We start from the raw sequence: 14,973 nt of genomic DNA, 5'->3' as shown, positions 1-14,973 counted from the left end.
AACTTAGAGGAAAGCTTACTTAGTAAGTTACTTTCCATCAGAATCCAAGTTGGCCCACCAGGCCCTTGAATAATTCGATATTAAAAAGCACTTTGTTTTAGAGAAATCAAAGTTAGATTCCTTGAGTTCTAAAGAAGGTAAAGATGAAATAAATTCTGTAAAAAGAATTAATCTATTCTTCCCTAAGCCTTTTGGACACAGAAATCCATATCTGTAAACATTTTGCGATTCTGCCATAAGTGCTATGACTTTCAGACCTAATGTATTTTTGTCAGGTAGTCAGGATTTATAAACAGTGGAAGTAAAATTAAGACATGGGTCCGAGTTCTCCATTAGAAAGTGAAAGGAGACAGTTCAGAGTGGGCTGAAAATAGATGACTTTACCCTAAGTCCTAAAAACTTTTAAAATACATGTACTTAGATAAAATTTGAATTGCTTGGGAAGATAATTTGATTCTGATCCTGAAAAAAAGGGAATAGACTAACATCCTTTGATTAAATATTCTGCCTTTTAAATTTCCCAATATTAATCCTTTCAAAGATTCAGAGAAAATAAATTGAAAGTATAAATTAGGAAGAGAAAAAAATAGAACTGAACACGTTTGATGACTAGTCTCCAGCGTGGGTGTACAGGCATTACATGGGAGCAAGACCAAGCAGGCACCCTTTCAGACAGACATCTTAAATTAATGAGCAGACATTTTGCCTGTTTATACAGTTACAGTCTGCTTAAAGCCTTGTATTGTTTATCATCATTTTATTGAAGTATAGTCGATTACAATATTGTGTTAATGTCAGGTATACAGCAAAGTGACTCAGATATGTATATCTATCTTTTATCTATTGGCAAAGAATCCACCTGCCAATGCAGGAGACCCAAGACACGAGGGTTTGATCCCTGGGTGGGGAGGATCCCCTGGAGTAGGAAATGGCAATCTGATCCAGTATTTCTGCCTGGAAAATTCCATGGGCAAGAGGAGCTTGATGGGCTACAGTTCTTGGGGTCATGAAGAGTCAGACACAATTGAGCACACACACAAGAAGATAGATACATATAGAAATCTATCTATATATTGATAGATATCTTTTTTAAGACTATTTTCTATTATAGGTTATTATAAGACACTGGTTATAATTCCCTGTGCCATACAGTAAATCCTTGTTGCTTATCTATTTTACGTACAGCAGTCTGTATCTGTCGATCCAATATTCCTAATTTATCCCACCAACCCCCTACCCCCTTTCCCCTTTGATAACCATAGGTTTATTTTCTATGTCTGTGAGTGTTTTTGTTTTGAATATAAAGTCATTTGCATTATTTTTAGATTCCACATGTAAGTGATGTCATATATTTGTCTTTCTCTGACTTACTAAGTACAATATTTTCTAGGTCCACTCAAGTTACTGCAAATGGCAACATTTCATTCTTTTTTATGTAGTCTTATCTTTTTTAAATGGTTTACAGAAAAGGTGAATACAAACACAATTTTGGCTTAATATATACAATTTAATTACACTGTTAGCATTAAGTTATATTTTCCTTTTGGATATACATACTTAAGTATTTAGTTTATCTTCAAACTTAAAAAAGAAAAGAAAAAAGACATTATAAAGACCCTTAGGAAGTCTGTATTTTCTTAACATTTGCTCAACAATTTATTTATTAAATATGAGAACTTGAAGTATCAACAGATATTCATCACTTTTTTTGACCTTTGAATTGCAGAGTTCAAAACTGGGTTTCAGCTTAGAAACAGTGAAGAACTTCCCTTCTGAAAATATTTTTACAAAATCATAATACATACTGAAACATAATCCAAAAAATAAGAAAATATAGGTAAACACAAAAAAGGAAATTTTAATTATCTATAATTTTACAAGCCACAAGTCAAACAATTTGTGTCACAAGCTTTTTCTGTATACAATACAGAAATCGTTCCTTTACAAATGAAAATATCTTGATTAGGATTTAAGAGTTAAAGCCACAAATAATTCTATGCAAACATATAGAATTTGTGTTCTAGTCAGTTCAAATGTAAAAAAACAAAAACACAGCTAAAATCCTTCTTACCTAAGAAAACATTAACTACAGAGGAAGGAAAGCTGAAGGGCAAAATTTAATTAATCACTTGAGAAGAGATTGTTTTTCAATTATTTTTGGTCTTCCTAAGCAAGTAAAAAGGATTCCACTTATTTTTTAAAATTTATTTTTAATTGGAGGATAATTGCTTTATAATGTCATGCTGGTTTCTGCTATACAACACTGTAACTCTGCCCTAAGTACACATATATCCCCTCCCTCTTGAACATCCCTTCCATGCCCCCAATCCACCCCAAGGATCCCACTTATATCAGACTTTTTTATTTTAAATATATCAGACTTTTAACCCCTCCAAAAAATCATACTTTATCCTGGAGAATGTGTAACCAACTCCCCAATACACTCACTACTAAAAATAATAATAATAAATAAAAGTGAAACATCTTACAATTGGGAATGTATCTACTTTCCTGCTTCAATTTTCTGTAAATATCAGGGGTAATTTTTCCAAATAAACTAATCTAAACTGAAGCACATTCCATTTAAAGAGTGGCAAATTTTGTATTGTTAGGGGCACCCAACAAAAGCTAATACATATTGTTGCCATTTCCAGAATGCCATTCTCAGGCAGTATCACCTTGAATGGTGCTAAGTGTCACCACTGGAAGATTGCTCACAAACTCACCGCAAAGCTGACTGGGTGAAGGGGGAAGTGACAACACTGTGACAGTGCCCAAGAAGGCACCAGAGAGCAGTGGCTGTTTTAGTCAGGGACGTGGCATGAAGGTGGAAAAGGGTGAAAGCACGTTGAAAGTTGGAATGCCAAAAGATAACCAGCAATTACTGAGTGAAAGCCATGTTCCTGAAGTTACTTCTGGGGTTAATCCTATATGACAACTATTTATCACCTCCATTATACAGATGAGGAAATAGCTTTAGAGAAGTCAAATAACTTACTGCCTAATCATCCAGCTATTATGCAGCAGACAAGGAATTCAAGACTAGATCTGTTTGACTCCACACCCCACACTCTTCATTTCCCCAGGCTGCCTCTCTGGTTCTTCAGCATAGAGACTTCAGGTTCCCTGTGAGCAATGTCACTGTGGTGGGCTCTAGGAGGGAGAGATCCATCTGGAGGCAAATGCTCACATACTCTCATGGGGAGCCTAGATTTCTCAGCCTCTCTTCATCCCAAACTGCCTTTATACATAATCTTTTCTTCCAGTTTTCCTTTCACAGACCTAACGCACTGGATGGATGGATGGATGGATGGGAGGGAGGTGGGGGCGAGCTGTTGATTTAGATGTTTATTTGATTTACAAACTCCTCTGTCCTTGTCTTTGTTCAGTTTGTTCCCTGCACCGGAAGCCTTTCTCCAGTATCCCTGTAGCTAATCACATCTACGACTGACTGTCCAGTTCAAATGACATATCCACACAGCATTCCCCAATCTCCACTCTCCCATTTAGTAGTAGTAGCTCCAATCTAAATTCTCTTGATCTTTTAGGTATAAATATATACAAATATACAAATAATACGATGCCAGATAGGTACACGCTATAAATAAAATAAAGGGGCAGGGGAGAAAGAATGATGAAAGAGGCAGTGTAAGGTCACAGAAAGATCTGGCAAGACCTCCCCAAGGCAGTGATTTTAATACGGTGTGTTTAAGTCAACACAAACTATTTCAGCACCAACATCTATTTCAAAAAAGACTCTTCCTCAGCTTTCCATACCCTCCCCTAATCCTTTCTAGAAAAAGTCTGCTGCACTGGTTTTTCATTATAGCTATTACTTTAGAGGGGAAAATTTCTCACACAAGATGCTGACAGGTACTTTACAAACAGGTGCAAACTTCCAGTCACACATATTCTGAAAAATGTTAAGAGTGATTTGTCAGTGAGAAGTCTGAGGCCAAAAAGAAGCTGAACTACCAGAATTTAAAATGAAATTTCAAGAAAAAGACTTAGTAACTCTTCAACTCTAAGGTGTACGTTTACTGTATATCATGTATGAAAAGAAGAACGGCAACAGGAAAACAGACTTGAAGAGAGATTCTGCAGTTTTTCTCTTAATGACAGAAAAATTAGTCTGGGGAATTCCCTGGCAGTCAGTACTCTCACCGCCAGCGTCCGTGTTTGACCCCTGGTTACAGAACTAAGATCCCACAATCCTCACGGTGTGGCCCACCACCCCACATCCCAAAAAAGATAGAAAAATTAGAATATCCTCCCCCCCTTTAAAAGTCACACTACCCACATGACTTAAAGAAAAACAGCACACACTAAAATTTTCTTTCACGGACTTACATAAGAGTTTGGAGGGCTCAATTCCTTTAATTACTTAGAACCAGGAGGTGCCTTTATACAAAAATCTAAGGGCCAAAGTACTCACTTCCCTTTCTTCCTCAGATTATTTTGCTGATTCCTCAGTACCTTGAGTGAAATATCTGTGGTCCATACTATTTTTCAAAACTATTACTCTGATTACAGTCAAATTTTTTTATTTCCGTGATTACAAAAATTCCCTCTTTCATCTACACTATTGTATCTGCTTTGACTTTTTTCTTATCTCATGATCCAAATATTCTTGAAAGCCAAATTACAGATCCCCAAAACTTACTTCTGCTTCAGAAATTCTTAGTCTTTTTGAGCCGTGGGTCTCTTTGGTAGTCGGGTGAAGCCGACGGACCCCCTTTTCAGATTGCTTTTAAACACATAATTAACTATATGCGACTACAAAAGAAACTAATTATACTGAACTACTAGCAAAAGAATGAAAAAAAAAACCCTGATATTGTTTTATATATATGTGCACCTTTATTATCAAATTAAATAACAAGGTCTAACAGTGGGTCTGATAATACCATAATCCAAAGAAATTATAAGCATGATACTTTAAAAATGTTTTACTGGAGTGTATCATAAATTATATTTTGAGATACCCGCAACAACTGTAAACATGACACAAAAATACCTATTATTTATATTGGTGACAAAGTCACAGGCATCGCTAACTCTACTGTGGTTTGTTGCTTATATTCATAAGTGAAGGAAATGACAATACAGTCATCAGATAATAAAGACGTGTTTTGTTCTCATTCTAGTTCAAGGAGCTCCTGAATTCTATCCACCAACTGGTGACTCGCAGGTTTAAAATCCTTTCTAGTTTAAAGCCTCGCTCAAACTGATTTTTAGCACAAATTTTAAAATAAAAACACTGAGTTCTCCTTTGACTAACCTCTCATCTGAACGGACCACCACGCCTTCCTGTTTTTACGCAGATTTACAGACAGAACTACCTGTTTATTTCTCTTCTTTGCTTAGCCAGCACTCGTTTACATTTTGCCAGTCAATGAAAGACGAAGTTGAAGGAAAAGCGATGGAAGCAACCGACAGCTTCATATTTACAGACCTCCAACAGGAAGTGGAAACATGCCAAGTATGGTGTGTATGTTTCTGGTAGGTGGGCTGCCCCTCCACCCCCAGACCCTTGAGTCCAGCTTGTCAAGAGTCTCCGAACCAAGACATCTTCACCAGCGGCACTCAGAGGACACTGCACCTTCTCGCCTCCCATTCTCAGTTCTCCAGCTGCCAGGTCGCTCGCCTCTGGCTCTCCTTTCCCATCCCATCCCCCACACGTCCCTCCCTCTTGTCCGTCCCAGGCTGCCTGGTCCCCTGCGCGCCGCCTCCTCTCCCCTCTGGACCGAACCATGTGCCCCCGGCACCACGTTTCCCCTCGCTGGAGGGAAAGGCCCAGGGCCCAGGGGTCAGCTGGACCCGGTGGCCCACCGTCAGGCGCAGGCTGCGGCCCTAGGCCGGAGCAGCACCGCCGCCAGGCAAGGAGCCCGCGCACTCGGCGCGGGGTGATCGGGGACGTGCACTTACCGAGAAGATCATGCGGAGGAGGGCACCGAGGTCTGCGTCGGACCGTCACTCGGCCTCGGAGCCGTCGCTCTCGCCGCGAACTGCCACCGCCGCTGCCCCCGCCGCCGCCACTCGCTAGTTGGCTTCCCTGCGTCCTGCGGCGGCGCTGCCGCCAAGTCATCGCGCTTGCGCAGAGCCGCGGGGACCTCTGGGACTAGTAGTTCGAACCCGCGACCAGCGACGCCTCTTCCGCTTTTACCCCCCAACCCCCGACCCCCGGAGTCCGCCGCGGGCTGGAGCCGTCTTCAGCGGCTGGGTTACCGCGAAAGGGCTTCCAGAGACTTGTTCGCCAAAGACTCCCTCTTGCTTTCGCGTAGGGTACCGTTGAATATTAAAAAATCCGTCTGAGCAAGTATGTGTAAAGTAAAACAATTTATAGCATTTATGTTTTAGGTGACAAGTGTCACTTGGCCAGAACACATCATTCGAAACCCATATAGCTCTCTCTTCTTCCTTTCTGTTAAAAGTGTCACTAATTGCCTTTAATGACATCTGGGTTTTCAGTCTTAAACCTGATTTCCCACTATGTTTATCAAATTTTACTTACTGTAAACTTGACCATACAGTTTTTAGGTCGATTGACAATTTAATACAATTTTTAAAAAATAACAATTCACATATATTCAAATGTCAGGTTAACTGAACACTCATATAAACCTTAGAATTGGAAGACAGCTTAAAAATCATTAGTCCAACTTCCTCCGGGCATGAATTCCCTCTTGAACATTCCCACCAGATAGGCGTCCGACTTCTATTTCAACAGTTCAAATTTCAGAGCGCTCACTTCCTTAAGTAAGACAGCCTGCTCAACTGTTGGGCAGCGTTTAATGTTAGAAAGTTCTGCTGAACCAAAATCTATTTCCCTTTTACTTCCTTCCACTGCTAGTAGTTATGCTGCTTAGAGCGATATAGAATGTTTTCCCCTTGAGTCTTTCAAAAACTTGAACACAATAATTATATCTTCCAACACTAGGCGTCTCCAGACCAAAAAAAAAAAAGTGATAATTGTCAGTTTTGCAGCAACTTAAATATGATTCAGCTCCCAGACTGCTTTCCATTGAGTCATTCTCCTTGATGTATTATCTTTAGAAATTGTCAAAATTTGCCTCCGATTTATTGCCTCTTTTTTTTTTTTTAATCACAAGAGCATTCTGTGGTAAGCTCATCAGGTATTATTGCTATCATATTGCCATTCAACTGACTCAAGAATTCGATTAGAGATTATTCCACAGCTGTATTATAAAACATTGTCCAAAGCAACCAGAGGCTTCCCTTGTGGCTCAGATGGTAGCTGCTGCTGCTAAGTCGCTTCAGAGCAACTCTGAGCAACCCCAGAGACGGCAGCCCACCAGGCTCTGCCGTCCCTGGGATTCTCCAGGCAAGAACACTGGAGTGGGTTGCCATTTCCTTCTCCAATGCATGAAAGTGAAAAGTGAAAGTGAAGTCGCTCGGTCGTGTCCCACTCTTTGTGACCCGCCAGGCTCCTCTGTTCATGGGATTTTCCAGGCAAGAGTACTGGAGTGGGTTGCCATTGCCTTCTCCATCAGATGGTGGAGTCCGCCTGTAATGCATAAAACCTGTGTTCAGTCCCTGAGTGGAGAGGATCCTCTGGAGGAGGGCATGGCAATCCATTCCAGTATTCTTGCCTGGAGAATCCCATGGACAGAGAAGCTTGGTGGGCGCATAGAGTCGGACATGACTGAGCAACTAACACACACACACACACACACGCACACACGCACACACAGCAACCAGTGAATGAAAAAAGCAACAGAATATGGTTTATTATTTAGGGTAAAAGGATAATCACACAGATTAAGGATCATAAAAATAAGCTGTTATAAAGTGCATTCAGATTCCTGGTGAAAATCGTCATCACGTTGATGGGCCATGACTTTAGGAAGGAAGTAACACTTCAAATTTACTGAATGGTTGGATTTCAAGAAAGAAATGGCATATCACTAAGGATGAGTCCAGCACAGTTGGCTCTCACTTAACTATGAGTACAGTGCTATAAATGGGCTGGAGCACACAAGCCAGGTTAAAGGGGAAGGAAAGAAACCCCGAAGTTGCAAAAAGTTCTTAAGGGTTGTGAAGAAATTGCAGTGTGTAGTAAGTAAAAAGAATACCGGGATGGTCAGTTAGTCATTCTGAGTCCTCTGTCAATCTATAAATGAAGAACTTGACCTAGATAAGTAGTTCTCAATATTTTCTTCCAGCTAGTACATCCAAGGAACACAACCTGCACATCAGAACAAGGGATCACCAGACTCCCTGCTGGCACAGTGGATAAGAATCCACCTGCAAATGCAGGGCACTCCAGCTCCATCCCTGGTCCAGGAAGATTCCACATGCCACAGAGCAACTAAGCCCCAGAGCCACGACTACTGAACTGTGCTCTAGAGCCCCGAAAGCCAAAACGACTGAGCTGTGCTCTAAAGCCCTGAGAGCCACAACTACTGAGCCTGTCTGCAGCCTGTACACCTAGAGCCCAGGCTCCACAACAAAAGAAAGCAGCACAATGAGAAGCCCATGCACGGCAACAAAGAGTAACCCTCACTCACCACAACTAGCTGTGCAAAGCAGTGAAGACCCACCGCAGCCAAAAAAAAGGAGAAAAGGATCACTGTAACAGTAATTCTTATGGAATATGAGGATTATTCTGAACACTTTTTACACAAAGAAAAGTGAACTCAGGAGGTGAAAAGATGCTCAGAATCAATTAATAGTACACTTTACGGGAAGAGAGGGCTTCCCTGATAGCTCAGTTGGTAAAGAATTTGCCTGCAATGCAGGAGACCCCCAGTTTGATTCCTGGGTCAGGAAGATACCCTGGAGAAGGGATAGGCTACCCAATCCAGCATTCTTGGGCTTCCCTTGTGGCTCAGCTGGTAAAGAATACGCCTGCAATGTGGGAGACCTGGGTTTGATCCCTGGGTTGGGAAGATCCCCTGGAGAAGGGAAAGACTACCGACTCCAGTACCCTGGCCTGGAGAATTCCATGGATTACAGTCCATGGTATTGCAAAGAGTCGGACATGACTGAGCGACTTTCACTTCACTACAAAGGGAGAGAACCCCATTTTGTTCACCACTGTCTCTCTGGAACCTGGCATACTACTACTTAGAATGTAATACATATTTTCTTCTTCTTTTTTTTTTTAATGAATGGGATGAATAAACAGTGAGCTGTGGTCAAAGCCCTTTTCTTTCCACTACATCACGGAACTTTCCTTGACATACAGAGAAAATGAAATTACTTGTTCATACCCACAGAAATCATGCCAGATCTAGATTAGAGCTCAGTTCTTGAGACTCTCGACCTCATAATCCCCGGACTACTCTGCCACAGAAGCAGAGAGCAGTGACAAACTCAATCTTTTTTAAGTGTTCTCTTTCCTTTTGTTTGTGCACAGCCAGTACTTGGAGGCAAGACAAGAAAGCAGGTGCTACGCCAAGTGATTTGAGGGGCTTTTGGTATTTCCAGACAAAAATATTTTTTCCTCATGTCCATGATAGCTCCCTGAAATGTCATCATTAGCGATAGTAACATTGAATCCTGGATGTTAGAGCTGTATCAGAGATCATCTAGTCCAAAGTTGCATTCATTTGACTCTTGTCCCTCAAGAGATCCTGATTAAAAAGTACATGCCCCTGGAAAAAGTAAAATTTACATTATTGTGCATCTATATGTAGGAGAAAAAGCAAGAGAGTTCCAGAAAAACATCTATTTCTGCTTTATTGACTATGCCAAAGCCTTTGACTGTGTGGATCACAAGAAACTGTGGAAAATTCTGAAAGAGATGGGAATACCAGACCACCTGACCTGCCTCTTGAGAAACCTATATGCAAGTCAGGAAGCAACAGTTAGAACTGGACATGGAACAACAGACTGGTTCCAAATACGAGAAGGAGTACATCAAGGCTGTATATTGTCACCCTGCTTATTTAACTTCTATGCAGAGTACATCATGAGAAACGCTGGGCTGGAAGAAGCACAAGCTGGAATCAAGATTGCCGGGAGAAATATCAATAACCTCAGATATGCAGATGACACCACCCTTATGGCAGAAAGTGAAGAGGAACTAAAAAGCCTCTTGATGAAGGTGAAAGTGGAGAGTGAAAAAGTGGGCTTAAAACTCAACATTCAGAAAACGAAGATCACGGCATCTGGTCCCATCGCTTCATAGGAAATAGATGGGAAACAGTGTCAGACTTTATTTTGGGGGGCTCCAAAATCACTGCAGATGGTGACTGCAGCCATGAAATTAAAAGACGCTTACTCCTTGGAAGAAAAGTTATGACCAACCTAGATAGCATATTCAAAAGCAGAGACGTTACTTTGCCAACAAAGGTCCATCTAGTCAAGGCTATGGTTTTTCCAGTGGTCACGTATGGATGTGAGAGTTGGACTGTGAAGAAAGCTGAGTGCTGAAGAATTGATGCTTTTGAACTGTGGTGTTGGAGAAGACTCTTGAGAGTCCCTTGGACTGCAAGGAGATCCAACCAGTCCATTCTGAAGGAGATCAGCCCTGGGATTTCTTTGGAAGGAATGGTGCTAAAGCTGAAACTCCAGTCCTTTGGCCACCTCATGCAAAGAGTTGACTCATTGGAAAAGACTCTGATGCTGGGAGGGATTGGGGGCAGGAGGAGAAGGGGACGACAGAGGATGAGATGGCTGGATGGCATCACCAACTCGATGGACGTGAGTTTGAGTGAACTCTGGGAGTTGGTGATGGACAGGGAGGCCTGGCGTGCTGCGATTCATGGGTTCGTGAAGAGTCGGACACGACTGAGTGACTGAACTGAACTGAACTGAACTGAACCCACTCCAGTATTCTGGCCTGGAGAAGTCCATGGATTACAGTCCATAGCGTCGCAGAGTCGGACACTTTCACTTTCCCACCTTTCCACTTTGGTGACCATAAGTTTGTTTTCTAAGTCCGTGAGTTTCTGTTTTGTAAATAAGCTCATTTGTATCATTTTTTAGAATCTATATATAAGCGATATCACATGGTATTTGTCTTTGTATGATTTACTTCACTAAGTATGATAATCTCTAGGCCCATCCATGTTGTGTATCATATATATATTTTATAAGAACAAGAATGAATATATAGCTTGTTGGATTGAAAGTAGACTTTATACAAGAAATGTAGTAAACAGAAAACAACTAAGTTAGCCTTTAGCATTGAATGTTTGCCAGCTGTTTGAGTTTGAATTATGTCAAAGTGTAACATTTATATTTTGACTTATGATAAAAAGCTTTGACCTGCATCCTCTGGTTTTACCCTAATAACAACCAAATGGGATAGATAGGATTGGTGATGTCTCTGTTTTACAGTTTTAAACCAACTCCCGGAGTTTACTCAGACTCATGTCCATCGAGTTGGTGATGCCATCCAGCCATCTGATCCTCTGTTGTCCCCTGCTCCTCCGGCCCCCAATCGCTCCCAGCATCACAGTCTTTTCCAATGAGTCACTCTTCACATGAGGTGGCCAAAGTACTGGAGTTTCACCTTTGGCATCAGTCCTTCCAATGAACACCCAGGACTAATCTCCTTCAGAATGGACTGGTTGGATCTCCTTGCAGTCCAAGGGACTCAAGAGTCTTTTCCAACACCACAGCTCAAAAGCATCAGTTCTTCAGCACTCAGCTTTCTTCACAGTTCAACTCTCACATCCATACGTGACCACTGGAAAAACCATAGCCTTGACTAGATGGACCTTTGTTGGCAAAGTAATGTCTCTGCTTTTGAATATGCTATCTAGGTTGGTCATAACTTTTCTTCCAAGGAGTAAGCGTCTTTTAATTTCATGGCTGCAGTCACCATCTGCAGTGATTTGGGAGCCCAGAAAAATAAAGTCTGACACTGGTTCCACTGTTTCCCCATCTATTTCCCATAAAGTGATGGGACCAGACGCCATGATCTTCGTTTTCTGAATGTTGAGTTTTAAGCCAACTTTTTCACTCTCCTCTTTTACCTTCATCAAGAGGCTTTTTAGTTCCTCTTCACTTTCTGCTATAAAGGTGGTGTCATCTGCATATCTGATGTTATTGATATTTCTCCCGGCAATCTTGATTCCAACTTGTGCTTCTTCCAGCCCAGCGTTTCTCATGATGTACTCTGCATAGAAGTTAAATAAGCAGGGTGACAATATACAGCCTTGACGTACTCCTTTTCCTATTCGGAACCAGTCTGTTGTTCCATGTCCAGTTCTAACTGTTGCTTCCTGACCTGCATACATATTTCTCAAGAGGCAGGTCAGGTGGTCTGGTATTCCCATCTCTTGCAGAATTTTCCACAGTTTCTTGTGATCCACACAGTCAAAGGCTTTGGCATAGTCAATAAAGCAGAAATAGATGTTTTTCTGGAACTCTCTTGCTTTTTCCAAGATCCAGTGGATGTTGGCAGTTTGATCTCTGGTTCCTCTGCCTTTTCTAAAACCAGATTGAACATCAGAAAGTTCATGGTTCACATATTGCTGAAGCCTGGCTTGGAGAATTTTGAGCATTTCTTTACTAGCGTGTGAGATGAGTGCAATTGTGCGGTAGCTTGAGCATTCTTTGGCATTGCCTTTCTTTGGGATTGGAATGAAAACTGACCTTTTCCAGTCCTGTGGCCACTGCTGAGTTTTCCAAATGTGCTGGCATATTGAGTGCAGCACTTTCACAGCATCATCTTTCAGGATTTGGAATAGCTCAACTGGAATTCCATCACCTCCACTAGCTTTGTTCGTAGTGATGCTTTCTAAGGCCCACTTGACTTCACATTCAAGGATGTCTGGCTCTAGGTGAGTGATCACACCATCGTGATTATCTGGGTCATGAAGATCTTTTTTGTACAGTTTTTCTGTATATTCTTGCTGCCTCTTCTTAATATCTTCTGCTTCTGTTAGGTCTATACCATTTCTGTCCTTTATCGAGCCCATCTTTGCATGAAATGTTCCCTTGGTATCTCTAATTTTCTTGAAGAGATCTCTAGTCTTTCCCATTCTGTTATTTTCCTCTATTTCTTTGCATTGATCGCTGAGGAAGGCTTTCTTATCTCTTCTTGCTTATTCTTTGGAACTCTGCAGTGGGTAGCCTTTCCCTTTTCCAAGGGATCTTTCCAACCCGAGGATCGAACCTAGGTCTCCCACATTGCATGCGGATTCCTTACCAGCTGAGCCATAAGGGAAGGCCAAGAGTACTGGAGTGGCTAGCCTATCCCTTTTCCAGTGGATCTTCCTGACCCAGGAATCAAACTGAGGTCTCCTGCATGGCAGGCGGATTATTTACCAACTGAACTATCAGGTAAAGGTGGGGGAGAGGGATAAATTAGGAGGTTGGGATTAACATATATACACTGCTACTGCTGCTGCTAAGTCGCTTCAGTGGTGTCCGACTCTGTGAGACCCCATAGACGGCACCCCACCAGGCTCCCCCGTCCCTGGGACTCTCCAGTCAAGAACACTGGAGTGGGTTGCCATTTCCTTCTCCAATGCATGAAAGTGAAAAGTGAAAGTGAAGTCGCTCAGTCGTGTCCGACTCCTAGCGACCCCACTGACTGCAGCCTACCAGGCTCCTCTGTCCATGGGATTTTCCAGGCAAGAGTACTGGAGTGGGTTGCCATTGCCTTCTCCAATATATACACTACTATATATAAAAAAAGATCATCAATAAGGACCTACTGGATAGCATAGGGAACTCTACTCAATACTTTGTAATATAGAAAAGGAATCCAAAAGATAATGGAAGTATGTATAACTAAATCATTTTGCTGTGCACCTGAAACTAACAAAACATTGTAAATGAACTATACTCCAATATAAAATGAAAAAATTTATTTTAAAAAAATGAATAAAAAGAAAATTAAAAATTTTAAATGTATACAATATAAAGAGGTCAAAAATTCCTCTTGATTCCCATCCAATTCCATCCAGGAGCCAAGCCTGTCAACTCGATAGGTATCCATCCAGATTTGGCAAATGGTGGGGTGTTTAACACAAATAGAATCACATTGTACATATTGTTCCATGTTCTGTAACACTTTTTTCATGTAATAATAAATCCTGGCATCTTTCCATATAGATAGATAAAAATCTACCTCATTGTTTTGAACCTTACACAATATTTCCGTAGTATACTCTACCGTAGTTTAGTTTAGCATCTCCTATTGATAGGCCTTTAGGTTGACTCATCACACTTTGAATAACAAAAAAATACATGTGAATTAACTATATGTTATGTCTTAATAGGAACATTTTTCTAAACCTCTGGAAAATCCAAGAACACAGGCATGGATGCTGTCCTAATCACAGGTGGCAAAGAGTTCCTTCACAAAATCCTTTTTTGCACGTATACAGTCCAGTTGAAAGTAGAGAACAAGATTGCAGCCATACCCTTATTCCATGCTCTGTGCCCTTGGTTGTCCTGCACTGGCCCCCACTGGCAGGTTCAGAAATACAGATATTCAGAGGTCGATTTACTGTGAAGTTGATGTAGCTTTTGATTTAAGGCAATGTATTAATGTATTCACATAGTCATTTAGCTTTGTCACATTTGCCAAGTAATTTTAAATTATTGGCCAAATTGAGGACAACAGATAAAAGCCTAAAATTTGAGACTACTGGAAATGATAAAAATGACTCCTGTAGAACAGGATCATAAATCATGCAACTCATACTTCAGGGCAATGAAATCTACTATAAAACTTATTTTTCTACCATTGCAAGTTATGTCCAGAATGATAGGAGCTATAATGTTAATGCAACGTAAAACTTTGGTGCATTATCTGTATTTGAATTTAACTGACGACTAATTACAATGTATGGGCTTCCCCTATGGCTCAGCAGTAAAGAATCCGCCGGCAATGCAGGAGACACAGAACACATGGATTTGATTTGATTTCTGAATTGGAAAGATCCCCTGGAGGAGGAAATGGCATCCCACTCCAGTATTCTTGCCTGAAAACTCCCATGGACAGAGGAACCTGGCGGGCTACAGTCCAAAGGGGTGCAGAGT

General features: G+C 41.2%; 1 protein-coding gene across 5 annotated transcripts in view; it reads right to left on the bottom strand.

Moving 5' to 3' along the window:
• GAPVD1 (GTPase activating protein and VPS9 domains 1) overlaps nucleotides 1-6,091 on the bottom strand; it is a 74,332-nt gene extending 68,241 nt beyond the window's left edge. For all 5 annotated transcript variants that reach the window (XM_055541137.1, XM_055541139.1, XM_055541138.1 and 2 more), the window contains exon 1: nucleotides 5,929-6,091. The gene's annotated coding sequence lies outside the window, so the exon portion shown is untranslated. The remainder of the gene's footprint in view (nucleotides 1-5,928) is intronic.
• Nucleotides 6,092-14,973: the final 8,882 nt, after the last annotated feature.

The sequence above is a fragment of the Bubalus kerabau genome, chromosome 11, assembly GCF_029407905.1.
Source record: "Bubalus kerabau isolate K-KA32 ecotype Philippines breed swamp buffalo chromosome 11, PCC_UOA_SB_1v2, whole genome shotgun sequence".
Taxonomy (NCBI): domain Eukaryota; kingdom Metazoa; phylum Chordata; class Mammalia; order Artiodactyla; family Bovidae; genus Bubalus; species Bubalus kerabau.
The sequence above is the reverse complement of the archived record's forward strand: the minus strand, read 5'-3'. Positions and strand labels throughout refer to the sequence as shown.